Source organism: Borostomias antarcticus (assembly GCF_949987555.1).
Source record: "Borostomias antarcticus genome assembly, chromosome: 6".
Classification (NCBI taxonomy): domain Eukaryota; kingdom Metazoa; phylum Chordata; class Actinopteri; order Stomiiformes; family Stomiidae; genus Borostomias; species Borostomias antarcticus.
In genome coordinates, this window is record NC_140239.1 from 16986851 (window position 1) to 17009785 (window position 22935).

General features: G+C 46.1%; 1 pseudogene across 1 annotated transcript; it reads right to left on the reverse strand.

The window, feature by feature from the left end:
* Positions 1–8288: 8288 nt before the first annotated feature.
* On the reverse strand, positions 8289–22705 carry LOC311310513 (ribonuclease H2 subunit A-like; annotated as a pseudogene). Its single transcript has 7 exons — positions 22660–22705; positions 21926–21995; positions 20894–20979; positions 20193–20330; positions 19708–19797; positions 9600–9718; positions 8289–8442 (listed from the first exon to the last, which is right to left on the reverse strand). The product of its transcript is annotated as a ribonuclease H2 subunit A-like (transcript).
* Positions 22706–22935: the final 230 nt, after the last annotated feature.

Below are 22935 nucleotides of genomic sequence, written 5' to 3' on the forward strand. Positions count from 1 at the left end.
CTTCAAATTTACTTCCGGGGTTTACGAGTAGCTTACCAGTTGAATGCGTTCCAGAAACAAAACGCAAAACCCTCACATTCACCACATCTTTACTAACAAATATATTTACAATACTGTTATTTTGCACATTTGACTTAACAGCCACCACGTCTTGACTCGACGTCAGTTACCGAGATAGATAGGCTACTGTAGGCCTAGATATACGTGTTCGTAATAATTAAATTACATCCAGATGGAGAAAATGTGTTTGAGAACAAGGTAATAATAACAATTAAACGTTATTTGTATAGCACCTTTCATACAGATAAATTCAGCTCAAAGTGCTTTACAACAGAGCATTTAAATTAAAGAATGTGAAATTTAATGATGCTTCATTCGTAGACTATAGTAGAAAAACACTGAGCCCAGCCTGCTAAATCTGCTCAAAGACACCACCTGGGCATTTTTGTGCATCACTAAAACGAAATAAGACCCATCTGAAATCCCACGAGATTTGATTTGAGAGAGTGTGTGTGTGTGTGTGTGTGTGTGTGTGTGTGTGTGTGTGTGTGTGTGTGTGTGTGAGTGTGTGTGTGTGTGTGTGTGTGTGTGTGTGTGTGTGTGTGTGTGTGTGTGAGAGAGAGAGCAAAAGTGAGAGAGAGGGTGTGTGTGTCTGCGTGTGTGTGTGTGTGAGTGAGTGTACCTCTGGAGCCGTAGGGGGGCTTGGAGCAACTGGGGAACCAATCACCTCAAGGCAGCAGAGCTTGACCACAGCCTGGAGGTAGGAGGGAGCTGTTCATTTGCCCTGTAGGCTTGCACCACAGTCCTAAACTGGATGGGACAGCGCAAGAAGCCAGTGCTGAGAACGGAGTAGGGAAGTTGTGTGGAAGAGCATGGGGCTGTTGAAAACCAGGTCAGCAGCAGCTTTCTCCAGGAGTCTGATGGCCAACGCTGCAGGATGGCAGCAAGTAGGGAGTTGCAGGAGTCCAGGCCGGAGATTACCTTTTCCAACGATGTCCTAAAGTAACCACATGTCATGATCATTTGCATCATAGACATACATTCATATCTATGATTAGCATGACCATAGCAGCTTCATTGCTAAAAGCATAGCAAATGTTAACCGACGTCATTACATATGACTTCCTATCCAATCAGAGGCAGAGTAGGGCGGGTCTTCCTATGGTGGCGGGTTTTCCGCCGAGTTCGCAGGACTCATGAACGCGCGCCCAGCATCCCTGAGGCTCGTTCACAGCACATGTTTCAAATGGGCTCGATACAGGTATTGGTGGCTTCAAAAACAAAAAAACCCAATTGAATTAAAAGTTTATATTGATTAGGTTGGTCTCTGATGCTGAATGATACCCATAAAAAATTTGTTTTCCTTTTCTAGCCCTATCTATTATAATCCACAAACCATGGGAAATAAGGGTCTTGGGCCGCATGCCGTCACGTGACTTGCAATACCGAGCTTGGCCTGAAAGCCCATGGTGGCTTCAATGCGCCAAGCTGATCCTGGGGGCTTGAGTCTATCTCGTTTCTGGTTGTAAGGAAGAAGACTCAGATCCGTCGATGCCAGTTTCAATACTTTTATTGAATCTCTGGCATCAAAAATCACACTGCAGTTGTGATGAGTTCACACGCCAATGGTCTAGGATGAACTAACTTAACAAAGCGTATCTCTCTTGGTTATACAAAAAGAGGTGTTACCCAAAATTGTCCTGTTCTTCGTTACCTTGTCTAAAGTTAGACAGTTTAATGACTCAGTTAAACAGATACTATATGCCATGTCTGTGTGACGGTGTGTGTGTTGTGAGTTGCCTTTGAAATTAAACGCTCTGCTGTGAGACAACTAATCCTATAATCAGAAACTTGACACCTAGTGAATATATAGATTTCACTAAAAGCCACTAAATGTCATATAGGTGGCAATAGTGAATATATGGATTTCACTAAAAGGCACTTAATGTCATATAGTTTAGATAAGAAGCACTTAGTAAATATATAGGTGGTGCCAGTCTGCCACAGCAACACACACTGGAAAATCCCCAGTGTCTTAAAGACATCCTAGGCCTATGTCTGTAGTTTTTCATCCCTCCATTATGTGTGTGCATTTGAAATTCACTATATAACTTGTGATTATACTGGTCAAAATATACTACAAATGCTATGCTGCAATAGTTACGACAAGCCCACTACACGCCCACTATGTTTGAAATGTTTGTTCATTCGTGTCCCCACATAAGCTGCACGTAAACGTAGGCTGCAGCATCACATTACATAGGCTAAAATGGTAATAGCCTACAAGTCCGTTATTTAGGAGATATGTTACTGCACAGTCTTTATTAACCCTACCTAGCCTACGTTGAAATGTGTATTTATACAGGGGCCATGGCTTATTATGAATTAACTGAAGTTCATAATAAATAGCCACTGGGCTTTGTTTATAAAATTCACGATGTTATGACAACAGCAAGCACACGCACCATCAGATTTCCGTGCGCATAATAATGAATGACATCACAATGGCCACATTCTGTCATAATTCTAATTCCACCGAGTTGAAAATTGTTTCAGAGTTAATTTCACATCAACGGACAACCTTTCATCAGAGTTAATTTCACATCAACGGACAACCTTTCATCCTTATACTGTACGATTAATCAGCAACCTGTAAATTCAATTCTTCGTGTTGAAGTAAGTAGATTAATTTTTGAATAATGTGAATTTCTTTTGATTTAAAGTTTGCCATTTATATTAGAAGACGTTCAAGTAATTCTGGTGTTTCTTGCACTTCTGTCTCAACAGAGTTTTAAAAAGAGCCCCTATGGATAGTCAATCCATGGGTGAGGCCTCTCCTTCAAGCGGTTCTAACTTGCAGGAGGTAACTTGAAACACTATCTAATATCATCTCACAAAATATAAAGATATAAAATATCATCCCCTCTCACTGTTTTGTCATTATTTAACCTGTCTTGCAGAAAAAGCCCCAGGAGGAACTCGCGAATGGCCAAGAACAGGGTGAACAGGCCTCAGCTTTCATATGTAAAGCCCCCAGGAAGAGCAAGCCTGTGGTGGTTCAATACGCCACCATTAAGAGGATCCTGATCCAAACTCTAATCCTTATAAACTACGAGGTCTTCGGCAACAGGGACATCAATGCCGAGGTCGGTCTTCTGTTAGAGGAAGTCGTGAAACTCCTGGAGGCCTTCACCTGGGTCAAGCTCACCGAGGATGAGGACGTTGCCAACGTCTTCTTGAGATTCCGCGACGCCTCCGTGGTCGCCAAGAGCCTCGCGAGCAAGCTGGAGCTGGTGGCCGGATCGAAGCAGGTGCTCCGGAAGGCGGTGGCCAAGAGGTCTCTCTGCCTCGACAGCTACGTCATCCACCTCGTCGCTCTCAGCGTCGCAAAGCAGGTCCCGGACGGCTTCTCGCCAGCGGAGGCCGCCGCCCAGGAGAGGATGCTGGGAAAAGTTCGGATCCCACTTCAGTACCTCATCAGCAGTCCGTTCATCGACGACATCATCATCAAACTAGTCCTCCGGGTGAACCCTCTGAAGGAGTGTGACGTTGACCGGACGAAGGTTGATCTGGCCGTACTGTGCATCAGGATGAGCCTGATCATCCATGAGTCTCTTAGCAAGATCCCCGGGATCATTATCAGTGACAACCTGCCCACGCCCGGCTACCACGTGAAACTCGCTCTGCTGAGCCTGCACAGCGTCCTGCAAGTGGTGTGCGGCAAATCCGCCACGGTGAAGGACCCGGCGGTGGTGGCCGTCATGGCGGGTCTCATCGTCGAGCAGATCCTCAGGATGAGAGACCCCGTCCAGATGATGGTGTGCTTGCCCAGGAGGAGCCCCGGCCAGCCCAGCATGGCGGATGCAGAGATGGAGAGGGCGCTGTTCACCAAGCCGCTGCCCGAGTCCCTGGCCGAGTCCATGTGCCGGCAGTACGGCTGCAGGGTCAGCCGCATGGGGATCTTCCACAGGGCGTTCCACCTGGACCTCGAGATCGGGAAGCAAGACGTCTGGATGTCGCCGGACCGCTTCGTGGACCTCGATGAGCATTTGACTCCAGGCAGCAAGAGCCTGGAGAACACCGTGGCCATGGATAGCAGTGTTGACGTTTACCTCGGCCGTAAATACGGCCTCAAATGCCCGAAGCCTGAAGTGAACCAGGAGAAGGAGTGTGAAGCTGGAGGGCCCACCGAGGAGCTCACCAAGCTCACGGTCATTGAGGAGCAGGCCACTAAGACCCCAGAGGAACCTATCAAGGAGTCCATCAAGGGCACTGAGAACACCAAGGCCATTGAGGAGGTCCTCAAGGAAGCCACTGTGGCCCCCAAGGCCATTGAGGAGGCCACTGCTGCCCCCAAGGCCATTGAAGAGGCCACTGCTGCCCCCAAGGCCATTGAGAAGGTTCTTGAGGAGGCCACTGAAGCCCCAAAGGCCATCGAGGAGGCCACTGAAGCCCCTAAGGCCATTGAGGAGGCCATTGAGGAGCCCACTGCAGCCACCAAGGCCATTGAACAGGCCACTGCAGCCCCCAAGGCCATTGACAAGGGTCTTGAGGAGGCCACTGAAGCCCCCAAGGCCATTGAGGAGGCCACTGAAGCCCCCAAGGCCGCTGAGGAGACCGCTGAAGCCCCCAAGGCTATTGAGGAGGGCACTGCAGCCCCAAAGGCCATTGAAGAGGCCACTGAAGCCCCCAAGGCAATTGAGGAGGCCACTGAAGCCCCAAAGGCTATTGAAGAGGCCACTGAGGCCCCCAAGGCCATTGAGGAGGCCATTGAAGCCCCTAAGGCCATTGAGGATGCCACTGCAGCCCCCAAGGCCATTGAAGAGGCCACTGCTGCCCCCAAGGCCATTGACAAGGTTCTTGAGGAGGCCACTGAAGCCCCCAAGGCCATTGAGGAGGCCATTGAGGAGACAACTGAAGCCCCCAAGGCCATCAAAGAGGCCACCGAAGCCCCCAAGGCCATTGAAGAGGCCACTGCAGCCCCTAAGGCCATTGACAAGGTTCTTGAGGAGGCCACTGAAGCCCCCAAGGCCATTGACGAGGCCACTGAAGCCCCAAAGGCTATTGAAGAAGCCACTGAGGAGGGCACTGAAGCCCCCAAGGCTATTGAAGAGGCCACTGAGGCCCCCAAGGCCATTGAGGAGGCCATTGAAGTCCCTAAGGCCATTGAGGATGCCATTGAGGAGGCCATCGAAGCCCCTAAGGCCATTGAGGAGGCCGTTGAGGACAGCACTGAAGCCCCTAAGGCCACTGAGGAGGCCACTAAAGCCCCCAAGGCAAATGAGGAGGTCACTGCGGCTATTGAGGCCTTTGAATCCCCAAAGGTGATCAAGGAGGCGACTGAGGCTCCCAAGGCCATCCCTCTGGAGGAGCCATCAAGGTCAAAAGATCTTTGTCGTCAAAGATGACACAGTGCATCCCAGAGCTGAACTACAGAAGGAGCTCAAACTCCAGGGGTTCGGTAGGACTGATGACTTGACCACAGTTACAGACTCCCCTGTCACGGTCACACCAACTCTCTCTGAGGTAAGAAACGTGGACTTGAAACCCCAAAAATGATGTGAGATTCATACGTGTTTCCTTCTAAATTAATCACAATGGTCCTTTGCACTTTAAAAATACTGTTTATAGTTTGCGTTTATTGTGTGGCCTACATGATAAGTATTTACAGTCTGGTCTCTCTGGTCAATTGGTTCAGTTGCAGACAGATGATGATCACGCGGCAGACATGAACAAAAACATGGCCACCATCATGGACTCACCAGTCTGGGCTCCGAAAACAACTCGGGCTGAGGTGAATTCATCCACCTTTATATTGTGAACATTATACATACATCACAAGTTGTTTTTATGCTTGTAACACAAATCTTCAACCCCCCTCTCTCTCTCTCTGTCTCTCTACAGCTGCTGAAAGAGGAGGAAGATAAGATCGAGCCTAACATGGCGGCTCCATCTGAGCTGATCACCCAGCAATCTGCAGGTCAGACATTTTGGGTGTTTGGGCATCTCTGTTCCTTTACATCATAACAGGATCTATATTTCATATCAAACAATTGCCATTCACTTTACACAATACTCAACTCACAACATAATTTTTGCAGAGGAAGTGGACAACAAGAAAAAGATTATGACGATGAAGAAGAAGAAGAAGAAGGGGATTCGTAAATTCTTCGGCGGCCTCTGGAAGATCATGACCTGCTCCTCAAGCATCCCAAAGGATGACTGAGGAGGACTGACAGCAGCACCCCCCCCCCCCCCCCCCCTCAAACAATATCCATCCAACCCCTCCAACCAGACCCCCCCCACCCTTCCAATCCATTCAACCCTCGGCACACCCTTATACTGCCCCTCCAAACCCTCCTCCACATATATCAATATTCTTCATAAACAGACCCCCCCCCCAAAAAATATAAAAAATATAAATCAATAAATACGTAAATCAATAATAAATCATTGTTCTTCATTCCAGATTAGATTACTTTTTTTTAAGGATACTGTATTGTACAGTTACATTAAAGACACACTGTATACCTTCATCCATGGTCTGGGATGCTCGGCTGTCTCATTATTTTGGAGAATGGTTGCTAGGAGGATGTCAGTAGTTCTGGGGGTTGTGGTTCCTTGTCGTTCTCCTGAAGCCCCTATTACCAAATGATTCCACCAGGCTCAAAAACTGACCATGAAGTACAGTAGCGATGTCGGTCAGAGCTTGGCTCTCTGATAGCCCGGAGATGGAAGCCCCCACATACCTTGCCATCTTAGCACTGGGTGTCCACAACAGTGGATTTGGCCAACATGTCACTGGCTCAAATGCATGGAGCTAGCAGGGGACACATCTTGTCGGGGTCTTTATTTCTGGAAGCCATGCATACGGGCACTGAGGCAGCAGTAGAGCTGTGAGTTTTTTCATTGAGTCAGGGGATATTATGACATTTTGTGATTTTGGAGGGGTGGGTTGAGGGCATGGATGTATTATATAAACTGGATACAGCCACTCCATTCACTGGCCGCTATCAACAATGAAGCCCTATTGAACCGCGCCATCTTGGCAAAATTTGTAGTCATTTGACTATTTCCGGTTACTTTTGACTTGCGCAGTTGTGCTTTTCTGGCCTTCCGGTTACTTTTGACTTGCGCAGTTGAGCTTCTCTGGCCGACGCGCGTCCACGAAAAAGTTCACATTTTTTAATGAAAATGACCACAAGACAACCTCCTGTGCATAGTTGAAATGGTAGTGGGATACGGTGATAAACTGGAGTGATCATTTGACAGCAATTATTAGCCTTTTCCAGGAATGGACAGAAATGGGATATTTTTAGAATAACAGGAATTTATTCACATACAATGTAAAGGAGTTGATGTGTAGCATGAAGATGAAACGATACACTGAGTTTGGGTGTTTTCAGTCAACGTTGGCGTTGACCGCTTCCAGCTATCAAATGGCCGACTGGTGTAAGATGGATAGCCTAACGTTAGAGAGATAAATGTAGGCTATGGTTATGTTAATAAAGCTAACAATGATGTTGTAACATGCATGCAGCACTGCCGATCTGATCTGAACGATTGATTCATTATTACCATGGATCGGTATTGGGATTGATCAAGGGCGAGTGTGAAATAGCAGCCACGAACTCAGCGGGTTTTCCGAGATGCGGTAGCCGCGGCCAGAGCTCCTGCTGGCGGGGAGTGAAGCTCTTCAACTCGCCTGTCACTGGCTCCCTGGAGGAATTTAGCCTGGCTGCAATAACGTTATCGCGAACGGAATGAATACCATCTACTAGCAAACAAAACATGTTCAATTATATTTAACTTGTTAAAACTAAGATGCCAGGATCAAAAAATAATTTCTCCAATTGATATATTTGACAAAAACAGGTTAATATGCAAGCCGGTTTTCATTGCTAAATCAAAGCGGGGAGAGCCGGGAACGCGCGTCTACATTTCAGATAAATGTGAACTTTTTCGTGGACGCGCGTCGGCCAGAGAAGCTCAACTGCGCAAGTCAAAAGTAACCGGAAATAGCCAAGTGACTACAAATCTAGCCAAGATGGCGCGGTTCAATAGGCCTTCACTTTAGATTTCGATTCCTGGGGGCTTGGTTGAGGGTTACTGTGGGGAAGGGGAGGGAGGTTGAGTGTATGTTTTTGTGTGTGTGTGTGTGTGTGTGTGTGTGTGTGTGTGTGTGTGTGTGTGTGTGTGAGTGAGTGAGAGTGTGTGTGTGTGTGTGTGTGTGTGTGTGTGTGTGTGTGTGTGTGTGTGTGTGTGTGTGTGTGTGTGAGTGTGTGTTCTCAGAGTGTGTCCAGACCCTGGAGTCTCCTCTCAGTGAAGAAGCGTTGGGGTTGGCGTGCGGTGTTGTCGGCCTTACCTCGGCCGATGTACGACAGCACGGAGGCGTTGTTCTGACAGGACGCCGCCTTCTCCCCGTCCTCCTCGTCATCGTCCCTGAGGACACACACACACACACATGCAGTGAGTCCACGATGCAGACTCAGCTTCCTCCTCTCTCAATGTCCACTTCCTCTCTCCCCAGCAAAAACGATACACTCACACACACCATCTTTTCCTCATACTGGGACTCGTCACAGTTAATTTTGAAAAATAAACGAATCCTCCGTCATCCTCCCCTGGTCTGGGCGGTCCCTAACTCTTTTCTACACACACCCCCTCTCCTCACGGCAGACCCCTCCCACCCGGGCTATGGCCTCTTCACACCGCCCCCTTCTGGGTGGAAGCTGCGCTCGTTAAAGACCAAAACTGTCCGACACAAATACCGTTTTTCCCCCACGGCTGTCAGCCTCATCAACATGGCTCCCCTCTGAATCTCTCCCCTCTGACTCTCTCCCCTCTGAGTCTCTCCCCTCTGACTCTCTCTCCTCTGACTCTCTCCCCTCTGAGTCTCTCCCCTCTGAGTCTCTCTCCTTTGACTCTCTCCCCTCTGAGTCTCTCTCCTCTGACTCTCTCCCCTCTGAGTCTCTCTCCTCTGACTCTCTCCCCTCTGACTCTCTCCCCTCTGAGTCTCTCCTCTGACTCTCTCCTCTGACTCTCTCCCCTCTGACTCTCTCCCCCGCCCCCTGAAATCTCTGTACTAAACTGACTGACTACTTCACTGACTCTCTCTTGTAGTCCAAATTGCACTGCTATTTTTTGCACTATGTTTGTATCACTGCACGTTACGAGCCCTGTCCTGTCCTGTCATGCACTGTCCTGTCCTGTCCTGTCCTGGCACCTGTCCGATGTTGTACATTGTTGACAACGTTGTACACATTACAGTCATTTAGCAGACGCTTTTATCCAAAGCGACTAACAATAATTGCATTTAAAGTAGGATAAGCCAATGTACCACTACTTGCCAGAATTCACAAGTGCATCGCCTTTCAAAAACAAGTGACTAAGAGCATAATCTAGCGCTGAAGGCAAATGCAAGAATAGCAATCTAGAATATTGTATTGTTGTATTGCTGTAAGCACTACGGGTCGGACAAAAATCCTATGTATGTACAGTAAAGTACAATGGCAATAAACAAATCCTGATTCTGATCCCCCACTCCAGACCAACTCTACCCCCGGTTCAAATCGTCCAGAACTTTATTGTCCCCTCACCAGTGGACAGCGACGGCCTTGCTGTCCAGCATCGTCTGTGCGTGCTCCAGCTGAACCGGACGAATTGCGGGTATCCGAACACGGGGTCCAGATACTTCAGCATCCACGCCTTGGTCTTGGTCTGGACACCAACCAGGAGCAGAAGAGGTCGGTACCAACGCACTCGGACACTTGCTTTAAACTGTTAAAACCGTCTACTGTGCAGCGCCAAGAGCCGTGATATCAAGCTATTGCAATGTTGATATTTGTTAGGTGATAAGTAAGGGCCAGCAAGTCATTATCTGCGTTCGGTTTTGTTGTAACGCACTGAAGGGCTTTTGTTTCTGTGTGTTGGCTGTAAGCCGACACACCAAGGAGAGGGAATCCTTTTTGTCCGTGCTTCTTGCGTCATGTTGTTGACCTGCAATTCCATTTCCCAGGTCAGCGGTGGCCGAGTGGATAGTGTGCTACCTATCACTGCGAAGGTTGTGAGTTCGATCCTTGGTGTGGACATACCAAGGTACCATGACATATTTTGTCACTGGATGTTGTAGAAGTTATGTAACGAGCGTGGGTCATATTTGTTAATTATAGACCCTTTTACAGCCTAGTCAGCACAAGTAGCCTATGCGCGCATTCTTGAAACCGTAGCAGAGGAAGACAGATGAAATCGCCATTATTAAGCGTACGGACTGGACTGAGGAAATCATCAGAAATGCCTGCGTTTGCGGTGCCCATTTTATATCAGGTAAGTTATTTTGACTATCTGGTTTCACTGGAATGTCTGGTTGAAATGTAGCCCTTCTCAGTCCCGTTGTCAACAGTCCTTTGCTGGTGCATTCACTTTTCCTTCAAAATAAATCGGTGTCAGCCTAGTTAGGAGAGGCGCTCATATTTAGCCTACAAGTGTCAGATAAACATGAAACTTCACTTACCTAAGCAAAAGGGTCTATTTTAACAAATGCTGGGTTGAAGCTTCAAAGCATTGCCACCACCACAGAAGAAGACTACCTCGGAAAAATAATTTCACTCGGACAGAATGCGTCTAAATAAGTTATTTATTGGTAGCGCCGAGGCTTCAAAACCCAGCATTTGTTAAAATAGACCACATTTTGCTGAGGTAAGTGAAGTTTCATGTTTATCTGACACTTGTAAATATGAGCGCCTCTCCTAACTAGGCCAGACTGTTGTCGCGAGCGGAATACAACAACGGGACTGAGAAGGGCTAGTTGAAATGTAGAGTACTATCTGAAATAAACAGTAACCCATAACCTGGCTGCACGCTAAGCTAAAGCTAAGTTCAGGAAATGAAGCCCAATGATAGCTAGCTAACGTTAGCTAGTGCTAGCTAACACGCTAGCTAGTGTTAGCTACCTAGCTCAAGGCCCGAGGAGTTGGAGATACTGTGCACGTTCTCTCAAAGTGCTTTGGCTAAGGTTAGCTACTACAAGCTAGCTAGTCCTTGTCACCAACACTTGCCTCACAATGTACCTAGCAAAACTATTCACACAGCAAGCAACGTCTGCTGACTGGGACTGTCTGGTGAGTAGAATAACCAGTGTTGTGAAATACATTTAAGAACTGGTCAGTTGATATGTTGCATAGCAATTGAGCAGGACAATATCATTAAGGCTAGGTTAGGTAGCTAGCAAAGTCAACTTGCCCAGCTGGTATGGTTATAGGCTCATTCCTATGGGATAGCTTAGTAGTTTGTGATTTAGCAATGGGTTGACTAATCACTAGATCAATATTTTCAGTTGGGGATACAGGGCTGTACATTGCGACATATATGTCGTATGTGCTATGAAAAAAAATGTCTGTGCAATTAATTTATTTGCCCTGTAGCACGCGTGCGACAGACAGCGAGCCGCTTGTATGTAACGTTAGCGGGTTTTTCCGTGTTGAAGCCGGGAGGACGAATGAGGTGAAATGAAGTGAGAGCAGTCAGGTAGGCTAGCCTATAGCTTCCCCCGTTCGGGCAAGTGCCTCATGCAGTTGTCTGATTGGACCAGTAAAAAATAGCCTATATGTAGACAGTGCCACCTTGTGGCTGCGGGTAGCAGCCCCTAAAGACATAAATGAGCGATAGGCAGCCACAGAAAAATAGCGAATATTTCCGGCCGAGAGGAAAGGGCAGGTGCACACCCTTGTTACACTCACGCAAGCCCCCAGGATCAGCTTGGCGCATTGAAGCCACCATGGGCTTTCAGGCCAAGCCCGGTATTGCAAGTCACGTCACGGCATGCGGCCCAAGACCCTTATTTCCCATGGTTTGTGGATGATGATAGATAGGGCTAGAAAAGGAAAACAAAATTTTTCTCGGTATCATTCAGCATCAGAGACCAATCTAATCAATATAAAATTTTAATTCAATGGGGTTTTGTTTGTTTTTGAAGCCACCAATACCTGTAACGAGCCCATTTGAAACATGTGCTGTGCATGAGCCTCGGGGACGCTGGTCGCGCGTTCGTGAGTCCTGCGAGCTCGGGAAAGCACGTCACCATAGGAAGACCCGCCCTACTCTGCCTCTGATTGGATAGGAAGTCATGTAATGACGTCGGCTAACATGCTATGCTTTTAGCAATGAAGCTGCTATGATGATGCTAATCATAGATATGAACGTATGTCTATGATGCAAATGATCATGACATGTGGTTACTTTAGGACATCGTTGGAAAAGATCTAGAGGGTAAGTGGGTCAATGTTGAATTACTTAGCTAACATTATCTAATGTTACATTTCTTTATATTAACATCAACTATATTGATAGGCTAGCTATGCTAACGGTAGCTAATGCTAACGGCTTAGGGTTAACGTTAGTTAATGCTAACGTTACGTTCGGAGGTCTCATGTATTTCAATTTTAACATAATGTTGAGCATGATCAATGTGACATTGTTCATACATTGATTACAGTCTGTAATCTTGTCTGGCATTATTTAGCTATAGGGGGCTGATGCTACTATAGCATTTGCCACATTATACATCAAATTAATCAACCATAGTTAGTGTTATTACCTGAAGGCATTATTACCATTGCAAGTAAGCATGCCATGTATATGCCATGCCTTGAAATCAAATTAATAGTGTAATTCTTCCCCATCATAGCTCATTGTACACTGATATAATCATTCTCCTTGCCTTTGCTAATACTCATCTCTTTTATCAAACTTTGTGCTAGGAAAGAAATCTGGCTGTGATTCGTCGCTAGTGCTCATCCAGGCTGTTGTCATCTCCCGCCTGGACTCCTGCAACTCCCTACTTGCTGCCATCCTGCAGAGTTGGCCATCAGACTCCTGGAGAAAGCTGCTGCTGACCTGGTGTTCAACGGCCCCATGCTCTTCCACAAAACTTCCCTACTCCGTTCTCAGCACTGGCTCCCTGCGCTGTCCCATCCAGTTTAGGACTGTGGTGCAAGCCTACAGGGCAAATGAACAGCTCCCTCCGACCTCCAGGCTGTGGTCAAGCTCTGCTGCCTTGAGGTGATTGGTTCCCCAGTTGCTCCAAGCCCCCCTACGGCAGATTGTAACGGCCATGGCTCTTTTCTGTCCTGGCCTCACAGTGGTGGAATGAACTGTGCACTGATGTCAGAACAGAGCCAATAATACACACTGTTCATAGTGAGCCTAGTTAATATTGATTAACTTGTACTGTTTCCTCTCTCCTTGTCAGTCATTAAAATATGTTCAGTGTTTCACAATACTGATGTATAACATTTCATTATTTTGTCTCAGGCCATTTCTGAAACAATCATCAGTGTCAGTATACATTTCCCTCCAATGTTATTGCTTGCCCATTTTTAACCATTTAACTACCAGACTGTACAAACGAATTGCACACCTATAGTATTTTCTAGGTATAGCCTACTTCTCCACTTTCTCTTAATGTTGGTATGAAATGGCAGTCAAACTATGCAATGATGTTCAACACTATTTCCACCCAAATTCCCAACAAATGTGGCCACCACACTGTTCAGGACATTCACAGGTCTTGCTCTCAGGGATCGGTAAAAGAAAGGGACATGGTTCCTCCATAATGTGCTAAGGCTCTGCTTAGATCAAAGGCGTGGTCATCAGAAAATATCACAAAGACAGTGATCACAAAACAATTAAAAACATGTCACCAGTGTATGCCTTAACCCTAGTCAAATTTCTAGTATGTGTGAACCATATACATGGCAGTAAACAGATCTTGAGTCATACAAACTGGAGGATGCTTGACCCATACAAACTACTTTAACTCAATTTCAATAAACAACTTAAAATATGGCAGACAGAAGAGCTGAGCAGACTTGGTAGATGACTGGATGATCTTACAGAGAACCAAGGGAAATTGACTGGTATTAATGCTAAGAGTAATGAGGGATGAGGTGCAGCTGGGCAGAGTGGAGACAGGTGGCAGGTGATGCAGGAGATGGGAAGGTGAGTAGGCAACAACCAAGCATGAACAGGAACTGGACCACTGGCTCCCCTTGACTGTCCAACCCATCCATCAGCGCCAGCAGAGTGGACACGATAGAGCCAGAGAGAGAAAGACAAATGCAACGCAAGGTTAGTTTAGTTCCAATCGCCCATGTGCAACATCAATCAAGTCCACACTGGATCACCCTGTATAGGCAGGCACACTCAATTGCAAACACACTAGATATCACCCTGAGTCGGCACACTGGTACATGGGCGCATAGTTTAAGCTGGGCTAGACAGGCATGTTATCCTCTCCCGTGAGTGCAAGTTAACAATTGCTTCGTCAGACTAGTTGCCCTGACGGAAATGAAGCTCCGCTCCCCAGACTGCCGACTGGCTCTGCTTTCTTAGTCCACCCCTCAGCAATCAAGTCCAGCCGAGGGTGATCAGAGCCTCTGTCAGCGGCCCAGTTCAGGTGCACCCCATTAGTCTTTCATTAGTGACACTGCAGCTTCACTACAGTACCACTGCTCGCTAGAACTCATAAGTGCATCTCCTTTCTAAACAAGCGTCTAAGAGCTTAACCTGTTGCTAAAGACAAAGTACAAGAACAAATAAAATAGGTGTTAAAAGGAAGGGTCCAGGGCACATCTTGAACAGGTGAATTTTCAGCATGCGGCGAAAGATGGGCAGCGACTCTGCTGTACTGACATCAGTGGACAGTTCCCACCACTGTGAGGCCAGGACAGAAAAAAGCCATGGCCACGCCAATCTGCCGTAGGGGGGCTTGGAGCAACTGGGGAACCAATCACCTCAAGGCAGCAGAGCTTGACCACAGCCTGGAGGTCGGAGGGAGCTGTTCATTTGCCCTGTAGGCTTGCAGCACAGTCCTAAACTGGATGGGACAGCGCAGGGAGCCAGTGCTGAGAACGGAGTAGGGAAGTTGTGTGGAAGAGCATGGGGCCGTTGAACACCAGGTCAGCAGCAGCTTTCTCCAGGAGTCTGATGGCCAACGCTGCAGGATGGCAGCAAGTAGGGAGTTGCAGGAGTCCAGGCGGGAGATGACAACAGCCTGGATGAGCACTAGCGCCGAATCACAGCCAGATTTCTTTCCTAGCACAAAGTTTGATAAAAGAGATGAGTATTAGCAAAGGCAAGGAGAATGATTATATCAGTGTACAATGAGCTATGATGGGGAAGAATTACACTATTAATTTGATTTCCAGGCATGGCATATACATGGCATGCTTACTTGCAATGGTAATAATGCCTTCAGGTAATAACACTAACTATGCTTGATTAATTTGATGTATAATGTGGCAAATGCTATAGTAGCATCAGCCCACTATAGCTAAATAACGCCAGACAAGATTACAGACTGTAATCAATGTATGAACAATGTCACATTGATCATGCTCAACATTATGTTAAATTGAAATACATGAGACCTCCGAACGTAACGTTAGCATTAACTAACGTTAACCCTAAGCCGTTAGCATTAGCTACCGTTAGCATAGCTAGCCTATCAATATAGTTGATGTTAATATAAAGAAATGTAACATTAGATAATGTTAGCTAAGTTATTCAACATTGACCCACTTACCCTCTAGATCTTTTCCAACGATGTCCTAAAGTAACCACATGTCATGATCATTTGCATCATAGACATACGTTCATATCTATGATTAGCATCATCGTAGCAGCTTCATTGCTAAAAGCATAGCATGTTAGCCGACGTCATTACATGACTTCCTATCCAATCAGAGGCAGAGTAGGGCGGGTCTTCCTATGGTGACGTGCTTTCCCGAGCTCGCAGGACTCACGAACGCGCGACCAGCGTCCCCGAGGCTCGTGCACAGCACATGTTTCAAATGGGCTCGTTACAGGTATTGGTGGCTTCAAAAACAAACAAAACCCCATTGAATTAAAATTTTATATTGATTAGATTGGTCTCTGATGCTGAATGATACCGAGAAAAATTTTGTTTTCCTTTTCTAGCCCTATCTATCATCATCCACAAACCATGGGAAATAAGGGTCTTGGGCCGCATGCCGTGACGTGACTTGCAATACCGGGCTTTGGCCACTACGTCAAATGGCTTCATGCGCCGGTGAGCAACTTTCATTGAAATGAATAGGCAGCCATTTTCAATGCCGTCTCCAGTTATATTATACCTCCATGCACTCACGGCGGAAATGTTTGTCGAAGCTGTTCTACGTCGTCGTTGTGGAGTCTGACGCCCGATTAGAATTGGTATTGTATACCGTTGAGTCCAGCATAGCAGGAAGCTACAGATTCCTTCTGCTGCTCTTACTGTTGAGTCCCTTATTAAGCATTAAAGTTTATTTTTCTGGTATATTGTGTTCTAGTCCCCCTGGCATCTGTGGCTGGTATTGAGGCAAAATATCTGTGGTTGCCTCTGTGGGCGGACTAGTTTATTTTCTTTATTTTTGTTGTTTGTTTTTGTGTTGTTAGTCGCCACTTCCCCCAGAGCCGTAGGCCTACAGGGTGAGCTGTGCGCGAGTAGAGCTGGATGGCTGGATAGACTCAAGAGAATCTTGACACTGTGTGTGTGTGCATACTAGCCTTTATGGCATCTGATTACCAGCGTGTTTTGTTCCAGTGTGGATTGCTCCAAGTGACAAGTGTGAAACAGTTTGGAGTGGTGTGCGGTGAACTAAATAGTAAATTTCTCTTGTTATACCCAGTCAGAAGGTCCCCTCGGCCTGCATCCTCAATAAACCTTGGCACTTTATTAAATATTGTTCATCTGGCTCTTTTGTTACTGTGCGGCGCAAGCTGAGGCTTGCTACATTTGGCGTTGTCGACAGGGATACATACAGATTTTTTGTCTTTTTTTTTTATGTGCGAAGGTGAGTTGAGTATAGAGTAGCCTAATAATATGGTGGGAAGTGGTTGATATTGTTTGTGAATAATTTGAATGTGGAAAGGGACAGTAAGAGCAGTGGGGGGATTGGTGGGACGACTTTTGAGTGGATCCAAGTGTCTTGTCTTCTGCTCAAGCCTATTCTACAGGCAAAGACAATGGCAGAGCCCACACGCGAAGCAATGGAGGAACGCATTTGTGAACTGGAACAACAACTACAGAGACTGCAACCTACACCTGGGACTTCCAATGCTGAGGTTGTGTCCTCTTCGGCTGGAGCTGAGAGAAGGGAGGTGGTTTATGTCCAACAGGACCGTAAGTTACCTAAATTCTCAGGGAAGTTGGACAAGCCAGACTCTCTCACAGTAGGCCTGCATCCTCAATAAACCTTGGCACTTTATTAAATATTGTTCATCTGGCTCTTTTGTTACTGTGCGGCGCAAGCTGAGGCTTGCTAAATATAGTTGAAGTGTGATAAATATGTAACGTTATCTAAAAAATAGTCTAGAAACACAACGTGGAGCTACACCCAGTAGCCTAGCCAATGTTTGAGCCAAAGTGGAGCCTCCATCTACGTAGTTTGTGCGCTGCTGTCTGTCAGTCAGCAAGAATAATTTGTCAAGGAGACTGCCCACACCATAAGCGTGAGTACCTACAACATGCGAATCAGAGGCGCTGCCCTGACTGATTGAGCGACGGTCTTTTTGGCTGGCTGAACCTAAAGTTTAATGATGCTAGCTTGCGTTAATGTTCCTCCAGCCACCTAAAAGTGCCAGTTAAAGCAACAGCAAATGCAACGAAATATCAGTTAAGCGTAGCCTAATCTAGCCTATTATTTATGTAAGCTATGTAAAAAAGGCAGTGATTTTGGTAGGAGAAGACAGGACCAGCACAGAGTGGAGGGACAGGTGAGAGAGGAGAGGATAGAGGTTGTTGAGAGGAGAGCAGGAGAAGAGAGAGGAGAAGGAAGGGGACAGGGCAGGATGAGAGATTAGAAAGAGTGATGATTTAGAAGGAATGAGTATCCAGTTAAGCATCAATGAGCATCAAACATAACTTTTTTTTATTAAATAAAACATTTACACAAAATTTATTATTCTCACCTCATAACTCAAAATTAAAGAAATCATATTTAATGTAGGCTAAACATGCTGTTTCAGTATACTTTTCAATTATATATGTCTCACGATTTTGTTATTTTCATTCTTTAAAAGTCACCTGAATACCGGAAACTAGGTCTCTGAAACTTTTATGGGGAAGGACGCCCAGACCCCCGCTTTGGTGTAGAAATCCTCCTTATTTTAGCTGTCTTCAGCTTGGCACCACCACACCAAGACATCAATTCCACAGGAAACACTGGTTCCTTGTTCAGATCATAGAGAAAAACCCAAACAAACGAGCAAAGGAAAATATGTTGAAATTATTAATGAAAAAGAAGATAACCCAAATGTGGAAGACACCGCAAAATCAAAAGCCGGGAAAACCTAAAGATGCTTGTCTGCAAACATTTGTTATTATTTCATATTGTATACGTACAGTACAGTAACATCCCTTTCCAGGTGGTTTTAAGTGATGAACTGCATAACTTGTGTTCAGTAGAGGTGATAATGGACATGTTATACCTGTGCTACAACTTTCTGGCTCAGTGCTACAGAACTATCAACCCCTGTAGCACCAGTGCTAAAAAAGTTAATGTACAGCCCTGGGATAGGACTACAACACCACCTGTGCTGTAGCACCAGGAATCTGCTCTGACAACTGTTTTTATTCACCACCATATCATGTTATTATGCAGCTTAAATGTACTGTATGTCTACGCAACACAAAACAGGCTTCATATAAATGTTATTTTTGGCTGGGAAAAAAAAGGTTTGGCTACATTTAGGTTACTTAGCTAAGAACCATTTTAATTACAATTTACTTCTAAGGGCAAATACTTGACTTTCATATCTTCATATCAATATAATATCAAGATCCTAGTAGATGTCCAAATAACCCACTGTGTCCTGGGTCTACTTATTCACCACCTAAAGGGAAGTGCAAAACAGCAAGTCATGACCTTTATCCAGAAACAAAAGTTGAACCCATTGCAGCAAAATAGCTAACATTACAGGAATCATCAGTGTAACTGCTTTAGCCACTGACCGCTACCATTAATGTTATGGAAGCTGCTGCTAGTTGTTGTGAGCCCATGAGCTTACTGGCTATCCCGCTCTCATTGTGCTGGATTAGCATTGGAAGCATTGGAACTGATGTGTCCAGGTGACAAGACCCATCTTTATTTATCGGACATTACCGTCCTACCAGTCCCGCACAGAAACAAGCCAGCCAACACACATAAGCCAGGCGTGACCTGGCCTGGTTCGATAATGACCGACTGGCCAAGCGTTATCCTGCTTATTACATGGCTACTTATCAACGACATTAATACTAATAGGCCAACACTTTTTAATTTCGCCAGCGATATGGCTGTGTGTGCTTGGGCAATGGGTGTTTTCAGGGATTGAACTTGAAACCGTTATTGTTTAGGATGTCCAGCAACTTTCAAACAACTTTCAACTGTCGCTCGTAGACATATACTGTAACACGCCCCCTTAGCAGCGGTCAGTATTGCTCGGTTGCCCTTGACGTCGGTCAGTTATCGAGAAATAATTGGCCGGTAGGATGCACGACTGTCCAATCGGACTGGAGTATTTCAGAGAGCCGTATAATAAGCAGCTATAACCTAGGCATTAACGTTGGTGGTGGCGAGCTGTGTGTGTGTGTGTGTGTGTGTGTGTGTGTGTGTGTGTGTGTGTGTGTGTGTGTGTGTGTGTGTGTGTGCGCGTGCGTGAGACTACTGACCATTGGGATAGCCCGAGCCGTACTCTGTCCACCTGTCCCAGGTCTTCTGAGAAGCTCCTGCCCTTGACGGCGTGGTCCCTGGCCACCTGGAGTGGGAGGACGGACGACACCTCAGACGCCTCTAAACGCTCTCCACACACCTTTTATTCCACACACACAAACACTGAATCGTCCGCACTGAGTTTACATTTAAACATTCGTTGGCTGAGTCGATATCTACGTTAAGAACGGACTCAACTGGTTGTGAGAGTTCAAAATGGGCAGGGGAAGCGATTGAGGCTATTGAGGAAGGAGGTAGAGAGAGAAAGAGAGAGAAAGAGAGGGTAAGAAAGGAGAGAGAGAGAGAAAGAGAGAGAGGGGAAGCTACTGAGACTATTAAGGAAGGAGGGAAAAAGAGCGTGAGAGGGAGAGAAAAAGAGAGAGAGAGGGAAAGAGAGACACACGCGCAGCAGACATCACCCCTACAGCCACGCCCCCTGACCTTGGCGCAGATGCTGGTGGCGCTGACGACGGGGAAGAGGGAGTCGGCCTTGGGGCGCACTGTCACCTCCACTCCAGGGAAGCGCAGGGACAGCTTCTCCTGGTACTTCTCCGCCGGGCCCACCATGTCCACAAACACCTGGGGGGGGGGGGCAAGCGGAGTGATGGGCGGGGCGGGGCGGGGGCAAGTCAAGTCACAGTACGAGATATTTTGACGTTGGCGTTCATGGTTTTCCGCGTCAAGTCTTACTGGTGAAGTGGTATTTTTTATTTATTTTATTTAACCTTTATTTAACCAGGTAAAGAAGCTTGAGATCAAAGAACTCTTTTTCGAGCAACACCTGACCAAAATGGCAGCATAAAAAAACAAGAAACTAAAACAAAGACAGACCAATATAGAACACGGTTGTCCAGAAGACAGAGAACACAGACAGAAGAAGGGAGAGAGATCAAATACAGCATGCAGGTATAGTAGAGGCTTCGTACCTCTTTTTTTTTTTTTTAAGATATTTTTTAGGGCTTTTCAGCTTTTAATGGACAGGACAGTTGAGAGAGACAGGAAATGTGGGAGAGAGAGAGGGGAGTACATGCGGCACAGGACCAGAGCCGGGAATCGAACCCGGGTCCGCCGCATGAAGGACTAGCCTCCATATGGGGCGCGCCTTACCCGGTGAGCTACCGGGGCGCCCCCTAGCTTCGTACCTCTTTGAGCTGAACCCCGCTATCCAGCGTGTACTGCACCAGACCGATGGGCACGTCGTGAGAGAGCGTTCAGGTTGTATTTCGCCCTGTGGAGAAGGAAGACATGCAGACAGGCGGGTGACACGTTAAAGGAAAAACCAGAGTAAAAGAGCGGAGAAACAAAGTGGATGCTTCCGTACAGGTGTGCTGTACGGTGCAATTAAGCAATTAACATCCCATCCTGATTATGTGTGTTTGAGTGAGCGTGTGTGTGTGTGTGTGTGTGTGTGTATGTGTGTGTGTGAGAGAGAGAGAGAGAGAGAGTTAATTCATTAATTAATATATTACATACATTACCCTAGCCCCTCACATGGTCTGAATTACACCTGATGAAGGCAATGTGTGCCGAAACGGCGTGCCCTATTTATTAAATTCACAGTGGAACTACTTAAATTTTTTCTTCAATTGAAGCACAACACTTAAATAAAGGAATAAAACATCAAGTTATCATGTATTATTATTATTATTATTAGTAGTAGTAGTAGTAGTAGTAGTAGTAATAGTAGTAGTAGTAATAGTAATAGTAATAGTAGTAGTAGTAGTAGTAGTAGTAGTATAACTTACCATGGTTATTCACTGATTACAACCCCATTCAATAAAAACATATGCTATGCAATACAACACACATCAGCCCTGCAATCAAACAATCCTAGTCAATAACACACACATCAACCTTCAACACACACAGATGGATGTGCTCAAAGTAGACAACTCGGTTGTATTTGTTTTTGCAAGGATAAATAAAACCAGCAACCACTTCTGTCTAGAGCTCACCATGGCCCTAATGGAGACTGGAAGGTGTCCTGCTGTATTCATCATGTATCATCTAAAGACAGGTTCAGAAATGGACAGATGTGATGGTCAGGCATATCCACCTGCACTGTGAAAACGCTCTGCATAGTAATGATGACTGACCCAGAGAGAGAGGACATAGTTGGTCATGGGGAGAGACAGAGAGAATGGGGGACAGTATATATACTGTATAAACGATACCTCTCCAAACTTGTATCTTTCAGCGAGGGCAGAGGTGGCTCAGTTAATGTTGGAATCAGGCCGTAGTGATCTTTCACAAGGGGGAGCCAGAGGGCAACAGAAGTCAGAAGACTAAACACAAAAACCTATAGCCTGTAAGATCACTAAACACATACAATTCTATGGTAAGATCACTAAACAAATGAATGCATTCTGCATCTCTGCATTATATGTCTCACTGTATTTTTTTTTATTGGGGAGATTAGTATGCTGGGATAAACACTACCACCATAGATTAGCATGGATGGTGTTAAAATGTTTGGGACTGACTCAACTCACCAAGTGTGTGTGTGTGTGTGTGTGTGTGTGTGTGTGTGTGTGTGTGTGTGTGTGTGTGTGTGTGTGTGTGTGTGTGTGTGTGCGTGTGTGTGTCTGGTACATGACACACCCCTGTCTAACCAGTCAGACTTGCTGTGGATGTGTCTCCAATTCCAGAGTAGATCTGTTTTCTGTTTCAACTGAAACCTGACTACCTCCCTCCCGACACCTTCTCTCCTCCCCCACCTTCAGACATGAAATTAGCTTGTTTCTCAGGCACCAAACCTTCAGATAGTGTTCAATGCGAATCTAAGAATCACAATTAGACCTATGCCGCCCATAGACCTGCAAACTCAATATGTATTATCTTTTTTATCATCTGATATACAAACTGTCTTTCATAGGTTCATGTTTTTGTAGAACCTTATAATTTGTACTGCAAAGGCCGCTGATGACGTGGTACGTTGGATCGTGTTCACACATGGTGTGGTCGGAGGGGAAAATACCTGAGCAAGCATCAACACGATGTGGGATGGAGCAGAAGGCTGCCTGGAGATGTAAACGTTCTCATTGGCTTCTGAAGCTGTCACAAATCCGGTCGCCAGTGGCGCACCCAGCTCGCGAAGAGCAGGTTTCGGTCAGCACATCCGAGCGAGCGCTATTCCGGTTAATTATAAATTGGAAATACGACTGACCAAGAGCTCAGATAAATC